Source organism: Macaca nemestrina, chromosome 18, assembly GCF_043159975.1.
Source record: "Macaca nemestrina isolate mMacNem1 chromosome 18, mMacNem.hap1, whole genome shotgun sequence".
Classification (NCBI taxonomy): Eukaryota; Metazoa; Chordata; class Mammalia; order Primates; family Cercopithecidae; genus Macaca; species Macaca nemestrina.
The window spans coordinates 70,226,776-70,252,206 of NC_092142.1; the positions used below are offsets into that span (position 1 = coordinate 70,226,776).

At 42.8% G+C, this 25,431-nt stretch overlaps 1 protein-coding gene across 1 annotated transcript in view; it reads left to right on the forward strand.

Moving 5' to 3' along the window:
• Positions 1 to 25,431, forward strand: part of LOC105491339 (zinc finger homeobox 3) — a 482,043-nt gene that overhangs the window by 101,348 nt on the left and 355,264 nt on the right. The window contains exon 2 of the mRNA XM_071084854.1: positions 15,198 to 15,277. The gene's annotated coding sequence lies outside the window, so the exon portion shown is untranslated. The remainder of the gene's footprint in view (positions 1 to 15,197; positions 15,278 to 25,431) is intronic.

The window sequence follows — 25,431 nt, forward strand, 5'->3', positions numbered from 1 at the left end:
ATGGTTGTAGGTGTGCGGCCTTATTTCTGGGCTCTCTATTCTGTTTCATTGGTCTATGCATCTGTTTTTGTACCAGTACCATGCTGTTTTGGCTACTGTAGCCCTGTAGTGTAGTTTGAAGTCAGATAGCATGATGCCTCCAGCTTTGTTCTTTTTGTTTATGAGCGGCAATGATGTATTCAATTCTACCTAAAGAAGCTAGAAGGGTAAGGGTCAATGTTGGTTTATGCAGTATATGTCTAAATGTAAACGTTTGAACTCTTGTGAAAAACATTTACAAGCGTATATAACTGATTTTTTAAAAGTTTTTAAAAGAAAGAAGAGAAAAGAGAAGGGAGGGGAAAGGAAGGGAAGGGAGGAAGGAAGGGAGCGAGAAAGAAAAGAAAAGAAAAAGACTTTCTTGTCATATTTAGTTTTATTACTTTGCACTGGCAGAATACTACTAGTCGTATACAGATTTTAAACTATTCCGTTGTCATTACTTTTTCTTGTAAAAAGGCTTCCTATCTCCTGAACTCCTGGCTGGGTTAGATTTCAACACTGTAGAGAGGTACTCGTGGTATGTGTCCAGGAACCCAAGTTTCTAATCCCCAGAGTGGTAAATGCCGGGGCTGCCGTCCCAGCCTTGGAAAGAACAAAGATGCAGACCTGCAATGTCCCATTCTTAGGACGTAATTAATGTGCTGGTAATTTTTTTCATCAACAAAGGATTACCAAAATACCGCATGATTTCCTCCAAAAATGTGACCCTCCCTTTCCTGTCTCATTTTTCTTTTCCTGGATCCAAACATGGTTTCCATTGGCCTCACAAAAAACAGTTATTTCTGTTCATTTTCCTCAACTCATCTCAGTTCCTGCATCCCAAGAAGTCCAGAAATGCTAATGCCAATTATTAGCAGAGTTTTAAGGGGCTGCTTCTCTCTCTCAGAGGCTCTTCTCTGAAATGTTCCTTCTCCCTTTGAGGCCAATGGCATCCACAGCAGCCCACAGCAAACCTCATGGTATTATAAAAAGCCAACTAACTAAATAATGCCATAGGAATCTTAATGACTAGGGCCATTTGGCCAACAACATTACACAGTTTTTTCCTCTCAAAATTCAAGCATTCAAAATTACAAATATCCCATCCAATTTAGATTTAATTACCACTGTTCAAACTTTAAGAACTTTCTCAGTTTCAGTTAAGCCATATTGGAAACAATAAACTGCTAAGGGATGGTGACTCGACCCCCTTTTTTAAGGAGGAGCAGAAAAATGGCATAATTGTTATGGCAGATAAAATGTCTGTCGTGGACTGGCCGTTTTTTTTACCAAACATTCCTAAATCACCCAGGACCATTTCTCCACATTGATCATAGCCAAGAATGAAGTTAACCGGTGGCAACCCCTGATGTCTGATTGGGCCACAGACACCATTGTTTCCACAACACAAGTCCATGTCTGATAGCTGAGCTGATGCAAGGTTTTAGGTATGGCAGAGGGTATTTAAGGGAACAACTGTTGTGGAAAACCCTGGACTTAAGAGGCACCATCTACCCAAACATACCTGGAGCTACTCTGTACCGTCTGCTGGGTAAGGAAAGGGAACTAAAGGAGACAGCCCTTTGGGGCCTTCAAATGACTACATTCATGACTTGTCCTCCCTCCTGTGGGCGGCTACACTTCAGAGTCAGGCATATCTGAGTGTGCTTTAGAAATGTGGCTTATATCCTCGGCAATGTAGTAAGAACTCGTCTCTACAAAAAATTAAAAAGTAAGCCAGGAGGCCGGGTATGGTGGCTCACGCCTGCAATCCAAGCACTTTGGGAGGCCGAGGTGGGCGGATCACAAAGTCAGGAGATTGAGACCATCCTGGCCAACATGGTGAAATCCTGTCTCTACTAAAAATATATAAATTAGCTAGGTGTGGCGGCACGTGCCTGTAATCCCAGCTACTCGGGAGGCTGAGGCAGGAGAATCACTTGAACCCAGGAGGTGAAGGTTGCCGTGACCCGAGATCGCACTACTGCACTCCAGCCTGGCAACAGAGCTAGACTCTGTCAAAAAAAAAAAAAAAAAAAAAAAAGCCAGACATGGTGATGTGCGCCTGTAGTCCCAGCTACTTGGGAGACTGAAGGTGGGAGGATCACTTGAACCCAGGAAGTTGAGGCTGCAGTGAGCCAGGATCATGCCACTGCACTCCAGCTTGTGGGACACAGTGAGACCCTATCTAAAATTTAAATTATATTAAATTAAAAGAAACATGTCTTCTAAAAAAGCAAGACCAGGAGCAAAGGCTTAGTTTAAGAGAACCCTACCTATTTGGGAGATGTCTTCTTGAAATAATGATGGATCCACGGTAACAGTTCTCTGAAGATCCATTTCAGTCTGCTTGGCAATCTACCCCATTGTCTGTAATGATCATCTTTTTTAAAAACCACAGTTTTCTTTTAGTACCTCAAATCATTTTTTTAAATAGGAACTACCCACCCACCTATTAGCTAGTTCTTATAATAAGCCTGACTTTTGTGTTACTGGAAAAGAACACTTTATATATATTCCCTTTTTTTTTTTTTTTTTTTGAAACGGAGTCTCACTTTGTCACTCAGGCTGGAGTGCAGTGGCGCAGTCTCAGCTCACTGCAAGCTCTGCCTCCCAGGTTCACGCCATTCTCCTGCCTCAGCCTCCTGAGTAGCTGGGACTACAGGTGCCCGCCACCACGCCCAGCTAATTTTTTTGAATTTTTAGTAGAGGTGAGGTTTCACTGTGTTAGCCAGGATGGTCTCGATCTCCTGACCTTGTGATACGCCCACCTCGGCCTCCCAAAGTGCTGGGATTACAGGTGTGAGCTACTGTGCCTGGCCACTTTATATATATTCTTATACATATATATGTATATGTATATGATATGTACTATATATAATGACATATGTGTCTCATATATACACATATACATGTACTTTTTTTCTCTCTCTCTCATCGCTCAGGCTGGAGTGCAATGGTGCGATCTCGGCTCACTGTGACCTATGCCTCCTGGGTTCAAGCGATTCTCCTGCCTCAGCCTCCTGAGTAGCTGGGATTACAGGCACGTGCCACCATGCCCAGATAATTTTTTTTATTTTTAGCAGAGACGTTTTTTCACCTCATTGGTCAGGCTGGTCTGGAACTCCTGAACTCAGGTGATCCACCCGCCTCAGCCCCTCAAAGTGCTGGGATTATAGGCGTGAGCCACCGCGCCCAGCCTTTATATATGTTATTATATCATTGTGTCATTATATCACTAGCACTTGTTTAAAATGTGCTTCATTTTGTCACCATTGGCTGTTCTGCTTCCATGGAAAGCTGAGATATTGGGGCAAGGGCTGAATTTCCACTCTGTTTCCTCTTGGGCAACAAGATCCTTGCCATCTGGGAGATGCTCCTAGCTTCATGTAGGACCAACGTCCTTTATATTGACCACTGAAGCCTAACGCCCTAAGAATTATTTACCTTTAAGCTTAATGTTGTTTTGGCTTGGTAGATCAAGTGGAACTATTCAGAGTATACCTGCCAACTTTTTTTTTTTTTTTTTTTTTTCTGAGACAGAGTCTCACTCTTTTGCCCAGGCTGAAGTGCAATGGCGCAATCTTAGCTCACTTGCAATCTCTGCCTCCAGCGTTCAAGCGATTCTTGTGCCTCAGCCTCCGAGTAGCTGGGACTACAGGTGCAGCCACCATGCCTAGCTAATTTTTATATTTTTAGTAGAGATGGGATTTCGCCTTGTTGGCCAGGCTGGTCTCGAACTCCTGGGCTCAAGTGATCCATTCACCTCGGCCTCCCAAAGTTCTGGGATTACAGACGTGAGCCACCACCTGTAATCCCAACAGATATCTTTCTTTATCTTTATGCTGGAATCCAATTTATGCTTCTTTATTTTCAAAATCTTAGCTTTTGATTTTTTTAATGGCCTTCACTACACACGTCTCCCCCTTTCTTCACTCATCTTTAGTAGTATGAAGCTTTTGAAGGTTGAGCATTTTGCATCTGATGTAATGTCCACTTTTTGCCCAGAACGTATTTCTATTTTTCAAAGTCTCAAATTACCATAGTAACTATCAAGAGTCCCTAAAATGTATGTTGCATTCTCTGGACTCAAACCTACTGCAGAGTCACCGCAAATGCCCTGGGGATTGTGAGCTTCATCCTGAGCTGCGAGAAGAGCCGCCCACCCCCAAATCATTCATTTCTATCCATTTTAGTGTGTCTTGGGGGAGACTGAGTGCTAGACCTGCAAGGATAGTGGAATCGTCAGTAGAGGCTCTGGTTATTGCAGACAGGGAGTGACTGTCCAGTGGCCGCCTGTGCCCAGTCACTGGTGTAGGAGAAAGAAGAGGAAGTACAGAAAAACGGAACAGGAAACAGATGGGAGACATGATCTCTCAAAACTCGAAAACTTCTGAAAAACCTCAGACTAGCCTGGTTGCTTGAAGATTAGGACAACACTGAGATCTGTGCATTGACCAAAGAAAGGCCATCGGAAGCAGGCCCCAGCAAGGAGCCATGTCACGTGGATGCCAAATCCTGGGGGCTGCAATTCTGCAATACCCAAGGGAAGTGAGAAAGCAAGACAATCACTGAGTCCATCTGGGCTGAGATGCCGACCAAAGATTGCACATTTTCGCAATGGTCGCCTTCACTCCAGCATCACGTTGACAGCCAGAATCTCTGCAGACGTGTGATTTGGGGTTAAGAATGCTTGTTTTGAGGTCGGGCACCGTGGCTCACGCCTGTAATCCCAGCACTTTGGGAGGTCGAGGCGAGCGAATCATGAGGTCAAGAGATGGAGATCATCCTGGCCAACATGGTGAAACCCCGACTCTACTAAAAATACCAAAATTAGCTGAGTGTGGTGATGCGTGCCTTTAGTCCCAGCTACTCAGGAGGCTGAGGCAGGAGAATTGCTTGAACCTGGGAAGTGGAGGTTGCAGTGAACCGAGATCATGCCACTGCACACCAGCCTGGCAACAGGACTAGACCCCATCTCAAAAAAAAAAAAATTGAAGTAAAATAAAGAGTGCTTTTTTCTTCCCTTGAACTTAAGAAATATTTATTTACTGAAAATTAAAGCCCGTAATGGTGACCAGAGGGAAAGGACTCAGTCTTCCTCATCTGCAGCCTTTAGGGCTCACACAAGGGAAGGAAGGGGACAGAACCTGGAGTTAATGTGTTGAGGCCGTTTTCAATGACTACAGTGCAGAAAAATATAAAATAATCTAATGGGCTTCATTAAAATTCACCCCAAGGCTAGGCGTGACTGTAATCCCAGCACTTTGGGAGACCGAGGCAGGAGGCTTCTTTGAGTCTTTGAGCTGGAGTTTGAGATCAGCCTAGGCAACATAGGGAGACACCCCGTCTCTAAAAACATAAAATAAATTTAAATTTAAAAATTCATCCCAACGTGCAATTATTTATCAAAGATGATTCTTACGCCCAAAGTTGAGAGCTCTGGGAGAAACTTTCCAGGCAAGAATGAACATTCAGGCCTCCACGTTCCCTTCCTTCACTGGTTTGGCAAGTGGTTTGGGGTGGTGGGGCTGGAGGGATGGAAGAGGGTCTCTCCCTAACAACCAGAGAGTTGAACCTGCTTCCTAAGGAGATGCTAAAATCTGACAACCTATCTGACCTTCTCCTAACAAAGCCTGATAGCAAAACCATCCAAAAATTCCAGACACCCCTCCCGCTTCCCAGCAACTGCATTTCACTTGTGACCCTGCTCAGCCTGTGGTCAGGAAAGAGCCTTTGAACACATCCCCAGAGCTGCAGCGATTAGAAGGGCTTTGATTACCCAGCTCAGCTGGCCCTCTCTTCTCGTGATTACTCCCCTCCCTTCCCCCCAGTCCCCTTCCCTCGCCTCCTCACCCCCAGTAGCCCAGACCAGGGCTTTTTTTTTTTCCCCCCCAGTAACCGATTTTTTTTTCTCTCTCTCTTTTCATTTTCCTATAGCATCCTAAACCTCAAGATGTGGTTAACACTAATCCTGATTTATTTAGGGTTTATCTGCATTATTAATTCCAATCACGTGAAAAAAAAAAGAAAAGTGCTACAGGCTCCTAGTTTGTATACAAAGTTTGGGTGTTTGTGAAAAGAGCCAGCAATCCCTAAGAAACATATTTTCTTTAGTTATCATTTAAATCCAAACAACTTTCTTTTCTAGTCTGAAAATATTCCTTGAAATGGGCCCTGTCCTTAATAATTTCATTTATTATTATTTCCCCCCCAGTCAATATCCTTTGAAGCTACTTCCTGCATTAATCTGGACTTAATATGGATTTAAACATTGACAATGGAAAATAATTTGGGTTAAAAAATAATCTTCCTTGATAAAGCTAGAAAAGTCCCCACAACTGTCACCATCTCTGACAGCTGGGAATAGAATGAGATTCTTGAATCTGCATATTGAAGACGAGGAAAAGCAGAACTAACAGGCTGTATGTTATATTTTATATTTGTCAGCTGTTATGACTGACTGGAGTTGAGTGATATCCAGGGTCTTGACTTGTTGTTTGAATGAATTCATCATCGTTTGGGACATATGAGCAGTTATTTGGTGCCTGGGATGCTAAAAATATCTTGTTGGAGTGAGGGAAGTGTCTCAGGCATGGAAGCTTGCGTGTCTCCTCCACAGAGTGGCTTCTCAGTAACTAACAGGGTCTGGAGGTTCTAAATCCCCTTCCCAGCTCTCGTCTCCACCCCTCTCCATTTTTTAATTTTTTCTGGGGGCGGGGGAGTCTTTTTTCTTTCTTTCTCTTTTTTTTTTTTTTTTTTAATACATTCTTTTTTTAACTGGTATAATGCTGGAAATAGTAAGTTCACTTTTCTTTGGGTTAGGCCCCCGGCAAGGCCAGTGTTATCATGTGAATTCTTCCTGACTTTGACTCAAGGAACCCATGGAGATTGAAATATTTTCATGGGAATTTAGAGGAATTCAGATTACATCTCCAACTCTACTTCGTCAGACCTCAACACGTAGGACAGACCTAAATGTGTTTTGATTTCTCGGGTACTTGCAGAATGAAGGCTCCTGGAGGAGTAGAAAATGTGTGGCATTGATTCATCACGGCCCATTCCTATGCCCGAGCAGATATCACCAATCAATCACGATGTGCTTTCCCACTGAGCAGGAGGCAGCAGCCTCTGTATCCTGATATCAGGCCCAGATCCTTCTCACAGTTCCTCAAGGCCTTCCTCCCACCTGCCTCTGACTGGTTCCCCCTTTCACTCCTGCTACGGAATGCTGTTCTCTACATGTGACATTCTTTTCCCAACCAGGAAGCCTTCTCCAACCCCCACACACCTTCCTTTCCCCTCTGAGATGCCTGACCTCAGTAACCAAGTCTCCCCTTCCCTCCACGTCCCTCACCACTTTTTGTTTGTGTTGTACGTTTTATTTTAATAACACTTACCTCTTTCCAAAGTAATATAAATTAATTGTAGAAATTATATACAACATAGATATGCAAAAAAGTGGGGGATTTGGTTGCCCTTAGCAATCACTAATCTATTTTCTGTCTCTATGAATTTTTGTGTTGTAGACATTTGATATAAATGGAATCATTCAATGTGTGGTCTTTTGTGACTGGCTTCTTACATTTAGCATGTTTTCAAGGTTCTTCTACATGGTAGCGTTCCTTTATTCCCTTTTATTGCCAAATGATATTCCATCATATTTGCCCATTCTGTGTAAGCCTTCCTGTGTTGCTTTTGTTAGAGTGATGCTGGTTTCAACACTGTATTCGTGTCTGTCATCTGTGCGCACACTTGAGTTGTGACAGTGATTATTTTTGGTAGCATTCTACTGAATTTACAAAGAAATCCAATTCAGGGCCGGACACAGTGGCTCATGCCTGTAATCCCAGCACTTTGGGAGGCCGAGGCTGGCGTATCACGAGATCAGGAGATCGAGACCATCCTGGCTAACACGATGAAACCCCGTCTCTACTAAAAAAATACAAAAAATTAGCCAGGCGCCGTGGTGGGCACCTGTAGTCCCAGCTACTTGGGAGGCTGAGGCAGGAGAATGGTGTGAACCTGGGAGGTGGAGCTTGCAGTGAGCTGAGCTCGCGCCGCTGCACTCCAGCCTGGGCGACAGAGCGAGACTCTGTCTCAAAAAAAAAAAAAAAAAAAAAGAAATCCAGTTCAACTTAGTTCAACAGACACATGCTAAGGGTTAAAATGTACAAGGTTCTTTGCTAGAAAATGCTGGAGATACAAAGATGTGTACAGCCTCTGTCATCCGGGAATTTGAAATTTATTTACACCAAATCATGAGAGCAATTCATGTCCACCAGTCACTCTGATACCCCTGGCTTTTAACTAGTCTTTTAGTTTACATTATATAGATGAAGACGTGTAAATGTTTTTCAAGGTTATTTCATGTTTTTCTGTTTATATACTGTTATCCTCTAAGCCACTCCAAAACAGAAACTAGGGCTTCTATTTCTTTTCTATTATAATAATATAATTACAACAGCTGCCACTTGCTGTGTATTTATTTTATTTGATATGCAAAGCAATGTGTGAGGTGGTTATTGTTACTTTCATTTATTGATGAGGACACTGAAGCTGACAATGAGAAGTAACTTGACAAAGGTCATCTGCTGGGAAGGGGCAGGAGCAGGACTTGAACCCAGGGCCATCTTACTTCAAAGAAGCTCACACATTTGACCACTGAGCCACACCAGCCCCAAACTACAGGGAGAATATTCTTAGCAACCAGTAGATGACATTGTCCGCCTACCACTCTGGCCAGCCTCTCTGCACCTTGGTCTGGACGACCTGAACCAGTCTATGGTGGGGGAAGAGTGAATCCAAAGGGGTCTGGAGCCTCCATCCAGTGGCATCTATGGTTGTGTCTGTTCTGCTCTTCTGTTGACAGTGGTGGAAAATGTAACTGCCCCAAGGTACATCTTGTACCAAAATGTAACTTGCTTGGTACAAGAAATCATTGAATGTCATCTTTGGAAACGACCACTCTGGACTCAACCTGTAGAAGATGCACTTAGGGATAACAAATTAGAAACCAGTCAACCCAAAATGTGCCCTTTGACAGCGCAGGTCTCAGATGAAAGCGTCTGAGAACCTGGGCCTCCAAAGCGGTCCGACTACTTCCCCAGACACACCTGCCTGCACTCTGCTGTCATCTTCAACAATAAGGCAGGTTACATCTGTGAGTCTGCGTAGCACAATGAATACAATAAATATTAAATAATAATTATTGTTTCTTTCACATTCTCTGACAGGATAAAATCCAGGTAAAGAGCCTTTAAGGTCTAATTACTTCGTAAGCGTTGAAACCAAACTGCTAGTTGAAAAATTAATTGTGGAGCAGTCGGAGACGGAGTAGTAGGAAGTTGTTTTGAGCGGTGGTGTCACTCTGAGATGCCGCAGAAGATGTAAAGCAATAAACACCAACGCAAAGTGCCGAGAATGACTGAGCAAGAGAGGACTAGACGTGCAGCTGGTATTGCATGGACCTTGGTTCATTTCCTGATTACTTTGGCACACAACAGATGTGTGGAGTGAGTGGCCAACTGAATTAATTAACTAATAAGCAGAAATGTCATTAGGGATATTTAGAACAATATGCAAGTGATCTTTACAGCATGAGTGAAGGCCCCACGTATTAATAACAATAATTTAGGCCGGGCGCGGTGGCTCAAGCCTGTAATCCCAGCACTTTGGGAGGCCGAGACGGGCGGATCACGAGGTCAGGAGATCGAGACCATCCTGGCTAACACGGTGAAACCCCGTCTCTACTAAAAATACAAAAAACTAGCCGGGCGAGGTGGCGGGCGCCTGTAGTCCCAGCTACTCAGGAGGCTGAGGCAGGAGAATGGCGTAAACCTGGGAGGTGGAGCTTGCAGTGAGCTGAGATCCGGCCACTGCACTCCAACCTGGGCGACAGAGCGAGACTCCGCCTCAAAAAAAACAAACAAACAAACAAAAAAAAAAAACCACAATAATTTATACTAATATAACAAAATATTATATTAATGTCAATATTATTAATAAAGTATATCTGCTGATAATGTTATATAATAATGTCATTAATGTAAAATATTATGTTAATATTATAATAAAATATAGTAATGACATTAATATTAATATTATAAATATAATATAAAATATATTATAAGATAAAATAAAATGTATTGACATTAATCTTATTAATAAAGTATAATATCTGTTGATAATAGTCTATAATATTAATATAATTAATATAAAATATCAACAATAATTACATTTACTGAGCTCTATGAGCCAGGCCCTATTTTAAGTGCTCTATTTATATATATAGCACTTAAATATATATATATAAATATATATATAATCTCATTTAATTCTTACAACAAATTGTGAAGCAAATACAATTATCCTTTTTTTTGAGATGGAGCCTTGCTCTGTCTCCCAGACTGGAATACAGTGACACCATCTCGGCTCATTGCAGCCTCCACCTCCCAGGTTCAAATGGTTCTACTGCCTCAGCCTCTTGAGTAGCTGGGACTACAGACTCATGACACCACACCTGACTCATTTTTGTATTTTTATTAGAGACAGGGTTTCTCCATGTTGGCCAGGCTGGTCTTGAGCTCCTGACCTCAGGCGATTTGCTGGCCTCAGCCTCCCAAAGTGCTGGGATTATAGACGTGAGCCACCACTCCCAGCCCAACTTCCTTTATTTTTAAAATGAGGAAATGGAAGCACAGAGGAGTTAAGTAACCTGCCCAACAACACACAGATAATAGTAAAAAAAAAAAAAAAAAAAAAAAAAAAAAAAAAAAAAAAGCCCAACATTTGCCAGACGAAGGCACATTTGCTGCCATTCTCTAATCTCTTAAGAAATGACTGAGTTTCTAGGACCTTAAGGAAGTATCCAGAGATTATCCAGTTGATAGTTTTCAAACTGCTCCATGGAACCATGGAAGTTGCTGTAGAATTTCTACCAATGATGGACTTTTTCTGCCAAACAAGGAAGAGTTCAGCTTCCTGTGGAAATATTTGTTTCTTGAACCTGCTTTGCATATTGAATTTCCACATAAGATTTTACTTTTAAAGAGAGGAAAGAATGTTCCATTGTTGCAGGTCAGGGCTGGCAAACATTTTCTATAAAGGGCCAAATGGTAAATATGTTAGGTTTCCTAAGCCACACTCTCTCTGTCGTAACAAGTCAACTCTGCTGTCATGGTGCAAAAAGAATCGTAGACAATACATAAATGAATGAGTGTGACTGTGTTCCAATAAAACTTTATTTACAATAGTGGGCCATGGGCAAAATTTAGCCTGCTGGCCATAGCTTGCTAAGCTCTGGGCTAAGTCATCTTCCTGTGGTCAAATGGAGTTTGCCGAAACTTTCTAAATAGATACTAGACTTTCTTGCTCACAAAGAGAAAATATATCATCCAACACCTCATATTTAACAATGTCCATCATCAAAAAGCCCGGCTATGGTCTTTTTTATTTTTGTTTTTGGGAAAGGATCTCGCTCTGTCACCGAGATGGAGTGCAGTGGCATGATCACGGCTCACTGCAGCCTGAAACTCCTGAGCTTAAGTGATCACCCACCTCAGCCTCCTGAATGGCTGGGACTACAGGCACACGCCATCATGCCTGGCTAATTTTTTTATTTTAATTTTTGTTTTTCAGTAGAGACGCAGTCTGGCTATGTTGCTCAGGCTTCAGGCTATAGTATAAGGCAAAAGGAAACTATTGTGTTTTGAAGGTTGAATTTGTCTAACAGTCTAACAGTTCTACATCCAAATTCATCCCCGTTGTACCTGTGTTGGGTGGATGGCATGATCCCCTTTAACAATGAAGAAAATAGGCTTAAAGAGGTATAAGTAGTACCTTGAGTCATGCCAATATCTCCCCATATGCCATCACACCATATTGGCATGGCCAAAGCAACATGGCTTATCCTACCATGGAATACAGTGGAAGGTCATTCATGTCACCCCTAACCTGTTCTTTTCCAAGAAAAATGATTCCACTTCACTTCCCAGCCTCAATTTACTGCCTAAGATGTTTTACTACTTCTATTAATAAGAGGCTTAAGAACTAGTACTTCCAGCCAGGCATGGTGGCTCATGCCTGTAATTCTAGCACTTTTGGAAGACCAAGGCAGGTAGATGGCTTGAGCCCAGGAGTTCGAGACCAGCCTGGGCAACATGGCAAAATCCCATATCTACAAAAAATACAAAAGCATTAGCTGGGCTTGGTGGCTGCACTTGTAGTCCCAGCTATTTGGGAGGCTGAGATGAGAGGATTGATTGAGCCTAGGAGATCAAATTTGCAGGATTGTGGCACTGCACTCCAGCCTGGCAACAGAGCAAAACATTGTCTCAAAAAAAAAAAGTTTAAAAAACTAGTACTACCATGTTCATATGGTTTTCTCAAGGCACAACTCAAGAGGAGAATAACCTTGCAATTTCAACAAGCCATTCTCGCATTCATGCTTTCTAGTCATTTATTGTCTGTCTTAGCAGAGGCTGCGTTGGGGGTTTGTATTAGCTGATCCTTCATGGTCCATATGCCTTTTAGAATATCTTTTTTTTTTTTTCTTTTGAGACGGAGTCTCGCTTTGTCACCAGGCTAGAGTGCAGTGGCTTGATCTCAGCTCACTGCAACCTCCTCCTCCCAGGTTGAAGTGATTCTCCTGCCTCAGCCTCCCAAGTAGCTGGGACTACAAGTGTGTGCCACCACGCCCAGTTAATTTTTGTATTTTTAATAGAGATGAGGTTTCACTATGTTGGCCAGGATGATCTCAATCTCTTGATCTTGTGATCCACCCACCTCAGCCTCCCAAAGTGCTGGGATTCCAGGCGTGAGCCACCGCGACCAGCCAAGATCATTTTTTTATCTCTATACTTTTTCTCCTCCTGTTTTTGTCTCTCTTAAATTCACACTATCTTGGGAAATTTTTGAATTCTTCCACTTTGGTAACCTCATTTTCATCAAATATTTAGTGGCACTACTAGCCTGGTTATAGGCCACCAGTAGATAAAGAAATATAATTTCTTCCTCCTGCCTGAGATAGGTGGAAAATTTGAGGCTGGGCTATTGATAGTTAGAATACTAAGTCTCTTCCAGAACACATTGATTGTCTCCTTTTTATGTTCGCCGAACTGTCTTGGACTTGCAGGACCTCTTACATCTATTTTTCAATTCATTCTGGATTGATTTCATTTCAAGAACCCAATCAGCCCCATTCAACTGTCAATAGGAGGTTGGTGCCATCCCAGAAGTCAGTGACAGTACCGCCTCTCGTGGCTCTCAGTTCCAGAAAAGTCTGTGTCCATGCGTCACGCAATCCACCTCCATGACTGAATGGAAATCCAGCTACATGTGAAACAGAAGAGAAATCCATCATAAGTGGAAAACTCAGTCATCAATAAGTGGCTCTGCAGGCCTTTCAGTTAGGGACCAACCAGAGAACCGGCTCTCCATCAACAATCAAACAGTCTTTAGCTGTGATCAGCCACTTCCATCACCTCTGAGACTGGCAGGTTTCCAATAAAGCCAATCACCCCCTCCCCCCAGGGTAAGGTCCTCAGCGGGAGGCCGCCATTGTCTTTTAGCCCAGCAATTTGACAACAGTGTTAGCTGACACTCTATTAGCCAGCAGCTACACCCTGACCTCTGACCCTGACATTGGCCCCTGGCATTGGACCCTGACGTTGGCTACACCCTGACCCCTGACTTTGATCATTTGAGGTGGCCCGCCCTGCTGGTTAGCGTGAGAGAAGGCTGGCCAGGACAGAGCGGGGCTTTCTGATCACCCTGCTCCCCCAACAGGAGACTTAGGCTTGAAGTACAGAAACAAGCCAGAGTTGAACCTAAGATGGCAAAGGTGAAAGTTCAGAAGCATGTCCATCAGCAGCCTGTCACCACAGGACGATGTACAAACCATGGGGGCTTTTAGCACAGGGATAACCGTTGTCACCAGACAGTTCTGCTCCTTAATGGAATAGACGTATCAAAATATGGCTTACAAAATACAAAATAATGGACTGAAATGTACATTATATGAGGGTGTTAGATTGCAATGTACTTTACAGTGGGGGAATTAGATTGCAGTGTTATGCCAGGGTAGTTAGGTTGAAATATGGATTATCCCAGGAATGTTAGCTTGAGATGTGCTTTATAACACAGTTGTTAAATTAAGATGTGCTTTTCAGTGCAGGCATTAGCCAAGAGATGTGCATTATAGCCAAGTTGTTAGGGGAAGATGTGGATTCCACTTTGCGGGGAGGGGGGGGTAGGAGAGAGGAAAAACATCTTGGATTGAATATCATTCAAGGTTAGGGAATGTCTTCTGCATTCGATGGATTTCAGGGGTCCGAATACGTGGAGTAGGACAGAGCATGGTGTATAATGTTCCTTCTCATCTCCTTTCTCCCCGGCCAAACAATCTGCCACTTTCCCCACTTTTCCTGTTAGAGACTTAAAGGCTTCCCCCATCAATAAAAACATTAGCTCACTAAACAGCCTGATGGCTTTTCCTTCCCTGGCTTAACCCTTCGGGAGCTGGGGTTTCCTTTGGATTTGTAAAGATATTGATTCCAGATAATGTTTGCCTTTCTAACTCTCTCTTCCTTAGACTTGATGGATAGGTTCAGGGCTACATCTCGGCAGCCAACTCACCGCAGCTACCCGGGGAAAGAGGAATGGAAAACGAGGCAAGTGTTCAGTAGTTAACACCATTTGAATCCTTTCCCCGGGATGGACAGGCAGAAATGCGGTGGCCGGGAGAAACTCGAAGGCTGACGGTCACATTCAATGAGTATGGGATTTCACTCTCAGTTTCTCTCATCCTTGTCCTGATCCCGCTACCAGTATTTCTTTAGTTCAACTTAGAGTGTTTTATGATTTTTAATTAATATCAGATGCTGTCTTGAGGTTGGCTGCCCTGAGTTGCATTTTTAAAAATGCCTTTCCCAGTTCAAGAATGTGCTTTTCTACAGCCTAGGCAACATAAGTGAATACAGGGAACTGTGTCATTTGCCTATGATGCTGGCTGATGAGGGGGTGACTTGAATAAACCCTCAACCTAGAAACAAATCTTATTTAAGAAAAATAAGTGAAAAGCAATGGGAGAATCATCTCATTCATTAACCATTCGGCCTACGACGGTTTGCCAAACATCTCCCAACCGTGTTTTTCTCCTTTCTTTTCTTCCTCAGCTCAGAAGATATAAGTTACAGCCCCCAGAAGTCTAGCCTAGTGCTATTGGATGGTGTCCAGCTTTGCCGGAATTAGAGAGGTGAGTTCTAGCTTTCTTGTTTCTCAGTGAAAGAAAATGTTATACCAGGTGAGTTAACGCAGTCAAAAAAGACTAACCAGCCAGACAACGACGCCAAACAAAACCAAACAGTTCAAAGGAAATTGCTGTGTTACTAGACACCTCTGCAGTGTGCCTGGGGTTTCAAGAAAGAGACAAGCGGGCATTTCTGTGTGCATTTTTCAGGCTGTATTTCTCTAGTTAGAAAAGCGGGTTTGCTGCAAAACAACAGCGTTTACCTTCCCTGGCTGAGCTTTCCATGGACAAAACACAATGAATGTGACAGAAATATGCTGTTTGGGTGAAGGAAGAAGAAAAAAGCAATTTCACCCACCCTACTATGTCTCTGCCAATATTATCTTTGTCAGTCTTCTCAATTCTCCTCTCTGAGCATTTCTTGGTGAAGCATTTGTTAGAAGTTGACCCTATTCTCCAGCCTGGTGAGTTTTCTTCTCTTCTTGGGGTCCATTCCTGTCTCATTTTCTAATGTCATGCTTTCCTTAAAAAATAGGCTACGAGAGCTAGTTCTAACCTCCATCAAGGGATCCGTCCAACCAGACTCCCATGAGATGTGAGAGTGAGCTTAAACCAATCCTGGAGAAGAAAGGGGGAAAACAAGGTTGGCTTATTCCCAGACTCAGTTTTAAAAGAAAAAAAAAAATCTGTTGGATCAAGTGAGATATTTGAGGCCCCTCCCTAGAAGGGAAATGACAATATGGTTCTCCTTAAACATCACCTAAAACCCCACCCCAAAGAAGAGACCAAATTGTATCCTGGCAGAATCATGGAAGCCTGGGGATTAGGAGCAGCTTTGGAGTCAATTCCTTCCCCATCACTTAATTGCCTTGGAATATGGACCAATCACTGGGCCTTTCTGGATGTCAGTTTCTCCATCCATGAAATGGACATAGTAGTATCTGACGTATAAGGATATTACGACTCTCAAACAGGGTAGTGCATATAAAATGCTTAGTCTTGTGCCTATAACCACTCAACGGATAGCAGCTGTTAACTTTATCATTTTCTTACCGTATCAACAGCTAGCCAGAGCCTCATGCCAATTCACACTAGCAAGAGCGGCACTCTTTATCACATTCCACACTACCCCTCACACACTCATTAATGCATCTGGTTTTAAAAACACAATGTATCTCTTAGCCTCACTCCTTTATGTGACTACTGTTTATAAGGATTTTCTCTGTACAGGAAGAAAGGTAGCCCTGCTGATGGGGGGAGAAACAGATTACAAGGGCCTCACTGATGGAATATAATCCCCCTTCTGTACTCACTGGTTAACTAGCCATGATTGTATTTCAAAGGTAACAGTTCTTCTCTACGGCGGGTATTGGCGTGCAGTCCGTAAATAGGACCTAATGTGATCCGACAGCCCTGATTTCTCTAGATATATATTAAAACAACATGCCCAGTGCTGATGGCTCAGAGGTCCTGACCTTTGACAAGGACTTATGACGTAAGGTAACCTGCCCAGGAGAGCAGGCAGGGCAAAAGGCCAGAGGGACAAGGTCATCGGCTAATGAAGTGGTCAGCATTGAGTTTCTGTCACTCAGCTGGTTAAGAGGAAACCGAGAGAGAAGTAAAGGAAAATGGGAACATTTAAGAAACAAAGGGAGGGACCATGTTTGAGCTAATGCTCTGAAGGTGAATGATACTGTCAGAAGGCAGGGTGATGATGTGCAACCACCTGAGCCTTTATCGCGGCCTTGTTCAGTTTCACCTGCTCAGCACGGGCTGGTTGAAAGAGCATCTGCAAGAAGCCAACTCAATATAAACCCTGAGTTAGAATGAAAATAAACAGGTCCCAAACCACCCTGCTCTTTGTTGCAAATCTGCCCCAGACACACAGTCAGGAAAGAGATCAAGATTACAGGCTGGGAAGTGGCTTCCAGACCTATTCTTTCTCCGCATGGGCAGACTACCTCCTGAGCCTCAGAATCAGAATCTGAAAAACTGGAATGATAATGCCACCTACCTCAGAGGGAGGTTGGTAGGATTAAATTAGAAAATTTATTTAGCTCAGCATGATGTGATGCCTTATGCCTGTAATCCCAATACTTTGGGAGGCAGAGGCAGGAGGATCGCTTGAGCCCAGGAGTTTGAGACCAGCCTGGGTAACACAGCAAGACCCTGTCTCCACAAAAAATTTAGAAATCAGTCCTACACAGTGGAGAACAACTGTAGTCCCTACTGCTCGGGAGGCTGAGATGGGAGTATCCCTTGAGCCCAGGAGTTCGAGGCTACAGTAAACTATGATCGAGCCACTGCACTCCAGCCTGGGTGACAGAGCAAAACCCTGTCTCTGGGGAAAAAAAAAAAAAAAATATATATATATATATATATATATATACACACACACACACACACACACACAAGTATACATATATGTATATGTGTGTATATATATATTTAGAGATTAGCACAGTGCTTGGCACAAAGTGACCAGTCAAATGTCGGCAACTACTTTTGTCATTCCACATACTCTAACAATCTCAGAAAGTGTGTGACCTTTTTTAAATGGGTAATACATCGTATATTTCAGAGTAAAACAGTTCCATGAGTTTCTCTGTTGCAATCTCTAAGGTATTTCCTTGGTGGAGTACTTTGAATTTCTGAACCATTCACCCAGTCGGCAAACATCTATTGAAAACTGCGGTATTAGGTCATAGGCGTGGTATTTATATTGACTCAGAATCATTCTTGACTTTGTTCTTTCACAGCCCGACTGGGGAGGCAGAAACCTCAAGATGTAGAGTGTAAGTGGCAGCATATTACAAGAATGTGCTGTGGAGTAGGATGACCAGCTGCTCTCGAGAAGGCTAAAGAGAAGTCAAAGAGAGGGACTTCTTAGCTCTTCCATCACTTGATCCTCCAAATGATGCCTTCGGGAGTGTAAGGCCAAGCTTTCTCTCCCATTCATGTTTTTTTGGTTCGGTTGTTTGTTGTTTTGGGGGCAGAGTCTTGCTCTGTCACCCAGGCTGGAGTACAGTGGCACAATCTCAGCTTACTGCAACCTCCACCTCCTGGGTTCAATTTATTCTCGTTCCTCAGCCTCCCAAGTAGCTGGGACTACAGGCACTTGCCACCACATCTGGCTAACTTTTGTATTTTTAGTAGAGACAGGGTTATGCCATGTTGGCCAGGCTGGTCTTGAACTCCTGACCTCAAGTGATCCACCCACTTCGGCCTCCCAAAGTGCTGGGATTACAAGTGTGAGCCACCACGCCCGGCCTCCCCACCTGTTTTAGGTATGAAAAGGTTGAGACCTAGTCAGGTTAACCCTTGCCTTTGTTTGTCACTGTTAATAGTAGAACTGAAACCTTTAATCCAAACTCCAGACTTCCCTGAGAGCACTGTCTCAGCAGATAAGGACGAATCAGGACCCATAATGGCCATAAGAGGCCCAAAAATATTCCTCTTAATGAGCACTTTGATCACAGCCAGATTATAATCCAACTCTTGAACATCCCTACACACAAAGATACAGATGGTTTTAGTTTCATTTCCTGAATTATTAAAAAGGTTATTTTATTTTAAACTTTTGTTTTTTTTGAGACAGGGTTTCACTCTGTCTCCCAGGATGGAGTGTAGTGACATGATCATAGCTCACTTCAGCCTCAAACTTAAGCAATTCTCCCACCTCAGCCTCCCAAGTAGCTGGGAATACAGGCATGTGCCCACCGTGCCCAGCTAGTTTTTAAATTATCTGTAGAGATAAGGTCTCACTATGTTGCCCAGGCTGGTCTCAAACTCGTGGCCTCAAGCGATTCTCCCACCATGGCCTCCCAAAGTGCTGGGATTACAGGTGTGAGCCGCCATGCCTGGTTCCATCTCACTTCTGAAATTGAAGCACTAGGGGTTCATGGAAGAAGCCCTGAGCTGAGAGATTGAGAACCAGTACACTAGTCTCGGCAGTACCATTGTCTCCCTCAAGTCCCATAGCCACTGATGTCTCGGGTCCTGAAATTTTTCTTCTTATTCCCTACCTACCTCTGCCTTACAAAGATGATATGAGGATGAACTTGAAAGCATTGATCCAAGGAAGCACTTTGAGTGTTTAGTAGGGAGCATAAAGTTTTAATGGAAATGATTATCAAATTAGACTGTCGTAGCCTGGGAATAAAGAGTTGGAGCATCACAGGGGCAGCCAACTCCCTGTTCCCATCATGACCCAGCCAAAGCTCTTTCCCAGGATTCAATGCCATGGGAAATTTTTTGGGTTTGGAGACTTTAGGAGAACAGCGTAATGACTCACATACCATTAACCAAGGCTGTTCTTTTTTCTCTCAAATGTAGACCTAGCTTTAAGCTTTATTTTTCTGATTAAAAGATGATGTACAATATCTTGAGAAATGCAAGCAATTTATCAACGCATAAAAATTAAAATCGCCAAAAATTCCACCACCCAGAAGTAAACATGGTTAACCTGGACTTCATCCTATCAGATGTCTCTTATGCATACACATATACATGTTTTATTTCATGCCAGTGGTATCATGGTATGCATACTGTCTGCAACAGTATACCATGTCATTGGGTTATAGATTTTCAATAATGTTTGATGATTTTTCATAGTTTCATTGCAATGACCACATTGCATTCCAGTGTTGGATATACCATCATTTATTTAACTAATTTCCCTATTAATGAGCAGTGATGTTGTAAACAATGATGTGATGGACATCTTTGTGCTTGGTGAATCTGTCTCATTGTCTCATTAGGATACATTTCTATAAGGTGGAATTGCTGGAGATGCTGTCCCCTTCAACCAAATGTTGAAAGGGATTCACATGGTGTAGTGAGAGAATAAAAGGGCAGTGACCAGGCAGGGTGCAGTGGCTCACACCGGTAATGCCAGCCCTTTGGGAGGTCGAGGCAGGAAGATTGCCTGAGCCTAGGAGTTTGAGACTGGCCTGGGCAATACAGTGAGACTCTGTCTCTACAAAAACGTTTTCAAAAATTAGCCAGGCATAGTGGCGCATGCCTGTGGTCCCAGCTACTCAGGAGGCTGAGGTGGGAGGATTGCTTGAGCCTGGGCAGTCCAGGCTGCAGTGAGCCATGATCATCCCACTGCACTCCAGCCTGGGTGACAGAGTGAGACCCTATCTCAAAAAAAAGTGGGGGGCAATGACCAGCCAAGCTGAAGAGTCCCATCAACCCTGGTGACCTGTAACAACTGCAGGAAAACATCCACTCATCCATGGGGAGTGGAGGGTGAGAGAAGGGGAACTTTCATATCCCTGAGGTTAAGCATCATGCCTTGATATTCGAGAACCAGATGTTTGTTTTCTTTCACTCCCTCCAAGAGAGTCTCCTACTCTTCTTGTCCTGGTCTTTGGAGCCCTGGCATATCTCACAGCTCTCTCTGCAGTGGGCAGATCCAGTCTTCATCCCCGACCCTCTGACCATCAGCGGGTGGGTGCCACCTCCTCTTGAATGGGCTTCCTTCCTGATTGCTTCTCTCTATACAGGGTCCAAACATTGATTAACCCCTTTGGGTAAAAGCAGGCACTGGGGCCAGCCAAGCAGTGAGTGGAGTTGGGTGATTACATTGCAATGTTTTAATTTGTCTTCAGACAAATTCTCATAAGCTTTCACGAGAAAATCTCCCATTAGATGTAGTCATTTAATTTAAGAACAGTTGGGAGAGGAAGATGAACTAAGATGACAGATGGAGGAATGCAGATGTATGTCTTAGAGGGACTCAGAAGCACTCTGAGGATTTGGCATCCAGCGAAACACAATGTCGGCTTCTACTGATTGTGTCCATGGACTTGAGAAATTGTCAAGAAATCATTAGAATACAGGGGATTTTCTCCGATGACAAGCAGTTTTCATTATTTCCTTCTGTCGGTAAAGTCATAACAAGATCAACTAAAGAACTGGATATTCCCCCACCCCCCAATACCCCAAATCTAAGAAATACAAAAAAAAAATTTGAGTAGCCTTATAGGAAGGCAAAACAAAACAAAAAAACATTATAACAAAGCTGCTGTTTGAGAAAAGTTTCCTTTGGTCACACTGCCACAAAGATAATGTTTTTAATTCCATGCTTTCTCTGGCTTCCTTCATACAGATTTTCTGAACATCCTAATTTGGTGTTTGTATCATTCAACATCTATTATTGTTTTAGGATGACAGTTATTATTTTAATTATAATTTAAAGCTGCCTAATATACCCGGAGGTCACTGGGCACCTAAAAGAAATAAATAAAAACAACTTGCCATTTTTAAAAGCAGCATGTTTATTTGCAAGTCCCACGAGCCACTCAACCAAGACATCATAAAACCTTCAAATAAACTAAAACGGAAACAAAATAAAATGCCCGTTCTTAATCTCCTTAGAAGGCAAGCAGGAGAAAGTTGCAGCTAGCTGAATGCTGGCATGAGAACTCTGCGGGTGATTTCATTACTGAGTTCAGGAACTGAAGTATGTATCTCAACATTCATATTCCATATAGTCCAAGCTGCCGTGGGTTTATAGTCCCTGGGCCTTGATGTAAAGTTTTAGCCAATGAAAGATCAGTATAGTAATGAATCTGGTGCAGAAAAAGAAAAAGGGTAGGTGAGAGGCTTGCAAATGCCTACCCACTGTCTACTTTATCCAGATAGCACTGGCTGGCTCTCTGCAGTGTAGGTATCTACAAAGGAGTATCGATCTCATCAGCTCTGATATTTTAAAATGTAGAATTGCTGAAATATCAAAGTCTAGTGATTTTACATTTAGAAGGCAAAAGAAATTTCAAGACAGTTCCATAATGTTCCTACATGTGAGTTTCCATAACAGAAAACAGTAAAATCATTTTCCAATCATTTACTGCTAGCATTTTCCATATAATCAAAGCTGTTATGGTTTGTTAAGCAACAGAATTATCTAGTGGGCAGGAGGCTTATGCTGCTCCAAGACCTGCTAGCTATACAAATATGCAAATCACCGAGTACTGTAGAAGCTATTAGATAAACATTGTCAGGATCTTCAGCAGAAAGCATCCCTTCCCTGCACCCCTAGAATTGTCTTATTTGATTGGTGCAAAAGTCATTGCAGTTTTGGCTATTACTTTTTTTTTTTTTTTTTTTTTTTTGAGACAGACTCTCACTCTGTCACTCAGCCTGTAGGGCAGTGGTGTAGTTTCGGCTCACTGCAACCTCTGCCTCTTGAGTTCAAGTGATCCTCCCACCTCAGCCTCCCAAGTAGCTGGGACTACAGGCATGCACCACCATGCCCGGCTAATTTTTGTGTTTTTAGTAGAGATGAAGTTTCACCATGTTGGCCAGGCTGGTCTCGAACTCCTGACCTCAAGTGATCTGCCTGCTTTGGCCTCCCAAAGTGTTGGGATTACAGGCATGAACCACCGCGCCCATTGGCCATTACATTTAATGGCAAAAACTGCAATGACTTTTGCACCAACCTAATAGATAGTTTAGAATGATTCTTTTTGGGAACCAAAGAACTGGACTGTCAAGTTTGGGTCATCCCAAATTCCAAAAACAAGGCAGAAGAGTGATGTCCTCAGAGTGACAAAAATAGAGTCCCCGAGATCTCCTTTTTCACTGTGAAAGACATAGGAATAAAAGAAGGACAAGAAGAAGGAAAGGAAAGGAGTTAATTGATACCCAAGGTGGCAAACTCAAGTGGTTCCATGGGTTAAGTAAACAATATAAATAATCACATCTGTAATCTCAGCACTTTAGGAGGCCAAGGCGGGTGGATCACAAATTCAGTTCGAGACCATCCTGACCAACATAGTAAAACCCCATCTGTACTAAAAATACAAAAATTAGCCAGGCATGGTGGCGTGTGCCTGTGATCCCAGCTACTCAGGAGACTGAGTCAGGGGAATTGCTTGAACCCAGGAGGCGGAGGTTGCAGTGAGCCGAGATCGCACCACTGCACTCCAGCCTGGGCGACAAAGCAAGATTCCATCTCAAAAAAAAAAAAAAAAGAATATAAATAAGTGAAGTGAGCCTAGTATAAGGCAATAGGGAGAGGTAGGGACTATGGAAACTATGCCCAGCCTAAGAAGCAGCTGCTGCTCAACTCTAGTTGAAGTTTCCTAAGCCCAGTGTAACCAAGGCTTTCAATTAAGAGAAGCTTGAACTATTTTTTTTAACTTGAAATATCTCAAATTTTGATTGTTGGCAATCAATTTGATTCAAACATCTGCACATAGAATAGTGTTTTATTTGGTATGTTAAAAGACTTCCACAGGCCACATTCAGTTCATAGGTCATAAGTTTGCAGCCTCTAAGAAACATGAGCAATTTGGAACCAAAAATGGCAGCAGGGTCGAAAGCTTGGAATGGATAATTTACATTGACAAGTTCTTTCATTCTCTGTCCTTGGATAAGGGACAGTCTCATCAGGCCTTTGTACTAATTCCCATCTATGAAAGAAAATAAATCCTTTTTCTCTCCCATTCCATCCAATGTCCTGGAACCTAAAATAACATTTAGTCTTCTCCATCTCTTCCTTCTGATTCTCTTTGTACATATTGAGTGGTGAATGAACTCCATGTGTACTGAGCTAGGCAAGGGTTTATGATCTTTTAGCCTTCTGAGATGGAGATGGATAGATGCACAGAAAGTATTCACAGAAGGTAGAAAGCTGTTTTGCAAGATTTCTTGGATATGCTATAATATAGTTTATTGGTTATTTAAGAGTATGCTTATTGATTAAAGATATTATCCTTACAACAGTCCTGGCATTTCACTTAAATATATTGGTATTCAGAGAGTGTATCAGTCAGTTTTTACTAAGTAATGATGCAGTAACAAACAACCCCTGAGTCTCGGTGGCTTGCAACAAATATACATTTTTTTTGCTCACAGGTTGATTGCATCTCCCCTCTATTTTGTCTTTATTCCGAGACCTGAGCTGAAGTTGCTGCTTGGGCCTAGCTTCAAAGTATTCTCATGCTAGAAGGGAGAAGAGAAAAATTGCATGATGACTTTTAAAGTTTCTGCTCAAAAGTAGCAAACATCACTTCCTCTCACATTTTATTGGCAGCCAAAGCAAGTCACATGGCCAAGTCTGATGTTGATGAGATGGGAGAAGGATAATCCTCCCATAGGGAAGGGTAATATTTGGAAACAATAAAAAAAAAATTTCCCACAGAGAGTACTGTCTCAGGCACTTAGAAATAGAGAAATAAGAACTAACAGGGAGCCAGGTACAGTGGGGCACACGTGTAATCCCAGCACTTTGGGAGCCTGAGGCAGGAGGATCACTTGAGCCCAGGTGTTCAAGACCAGTCTGGGCAATATAGCAAGACCCCATATCTTTAAAAAAAAAAAATGTTTCGTTAGCTGGGTGTGGCACATGCCTGTGGTCGCAACTGTTAGGGAGGCTGAGGCAAGAGGATCACTTGAGACCAGGACTGAGCCATGATCATGCCACTGCATGCCAACCTGGGTAACAGAGCAAGACTGTCTCTGGAAAAAAAAAAAAGAGGTGGGGAGACTAACAGGGAAGGTCACTAACAGCTATTGTTAGAAAAACAAAGCTAGTCCCCAAAGTCTGTTCTGACCCTGCTAGGGGCCATTGAGGTCATCTGAGTGGTGAGTGGTTAAAAGCATGGTACCTGAAGTCAGACTTCCTGGGTTCAAATCATAGCTCTACCATTTACTGTCTGTAAAACCTTGGATATATTACTCAACCCTTTTGTGCCTCAGCTTCCTCTTTTAAGCACACCTACCTCATAGGGCTATTGGGGGGATTCAACGAATGAATATTAGATACAGATGTAGACATAGATATAGACAGACACAGAGAGACAGAGAGAGCACTTGGAACAGTATTTGGCACATAGTAAGTATTGGCTGTCACTACAGCTATGATGACTGGAAAGCCATCAGTCCAAATGCATCTCAGCTACCTAGATTACTCCAGGTAAGAATCCCGTATTAAAATGCAGGTACTTGTGAGAGGGCTAAAACCTTAAGTTCAGCTAATACCTTCTTGGGGATTACTGTGAGAGCAGCTTCTAACAGGATATGACCCAAGAGAGGAATCTGGAGATGGAGAAAACGGAAGTTGGTGGACAGGAACCCCCAAAATACCACAAAGAAAGTATGACAAACTAGGCGGCTTCAATGACAGAAATGTATTTTCTCATAATTCT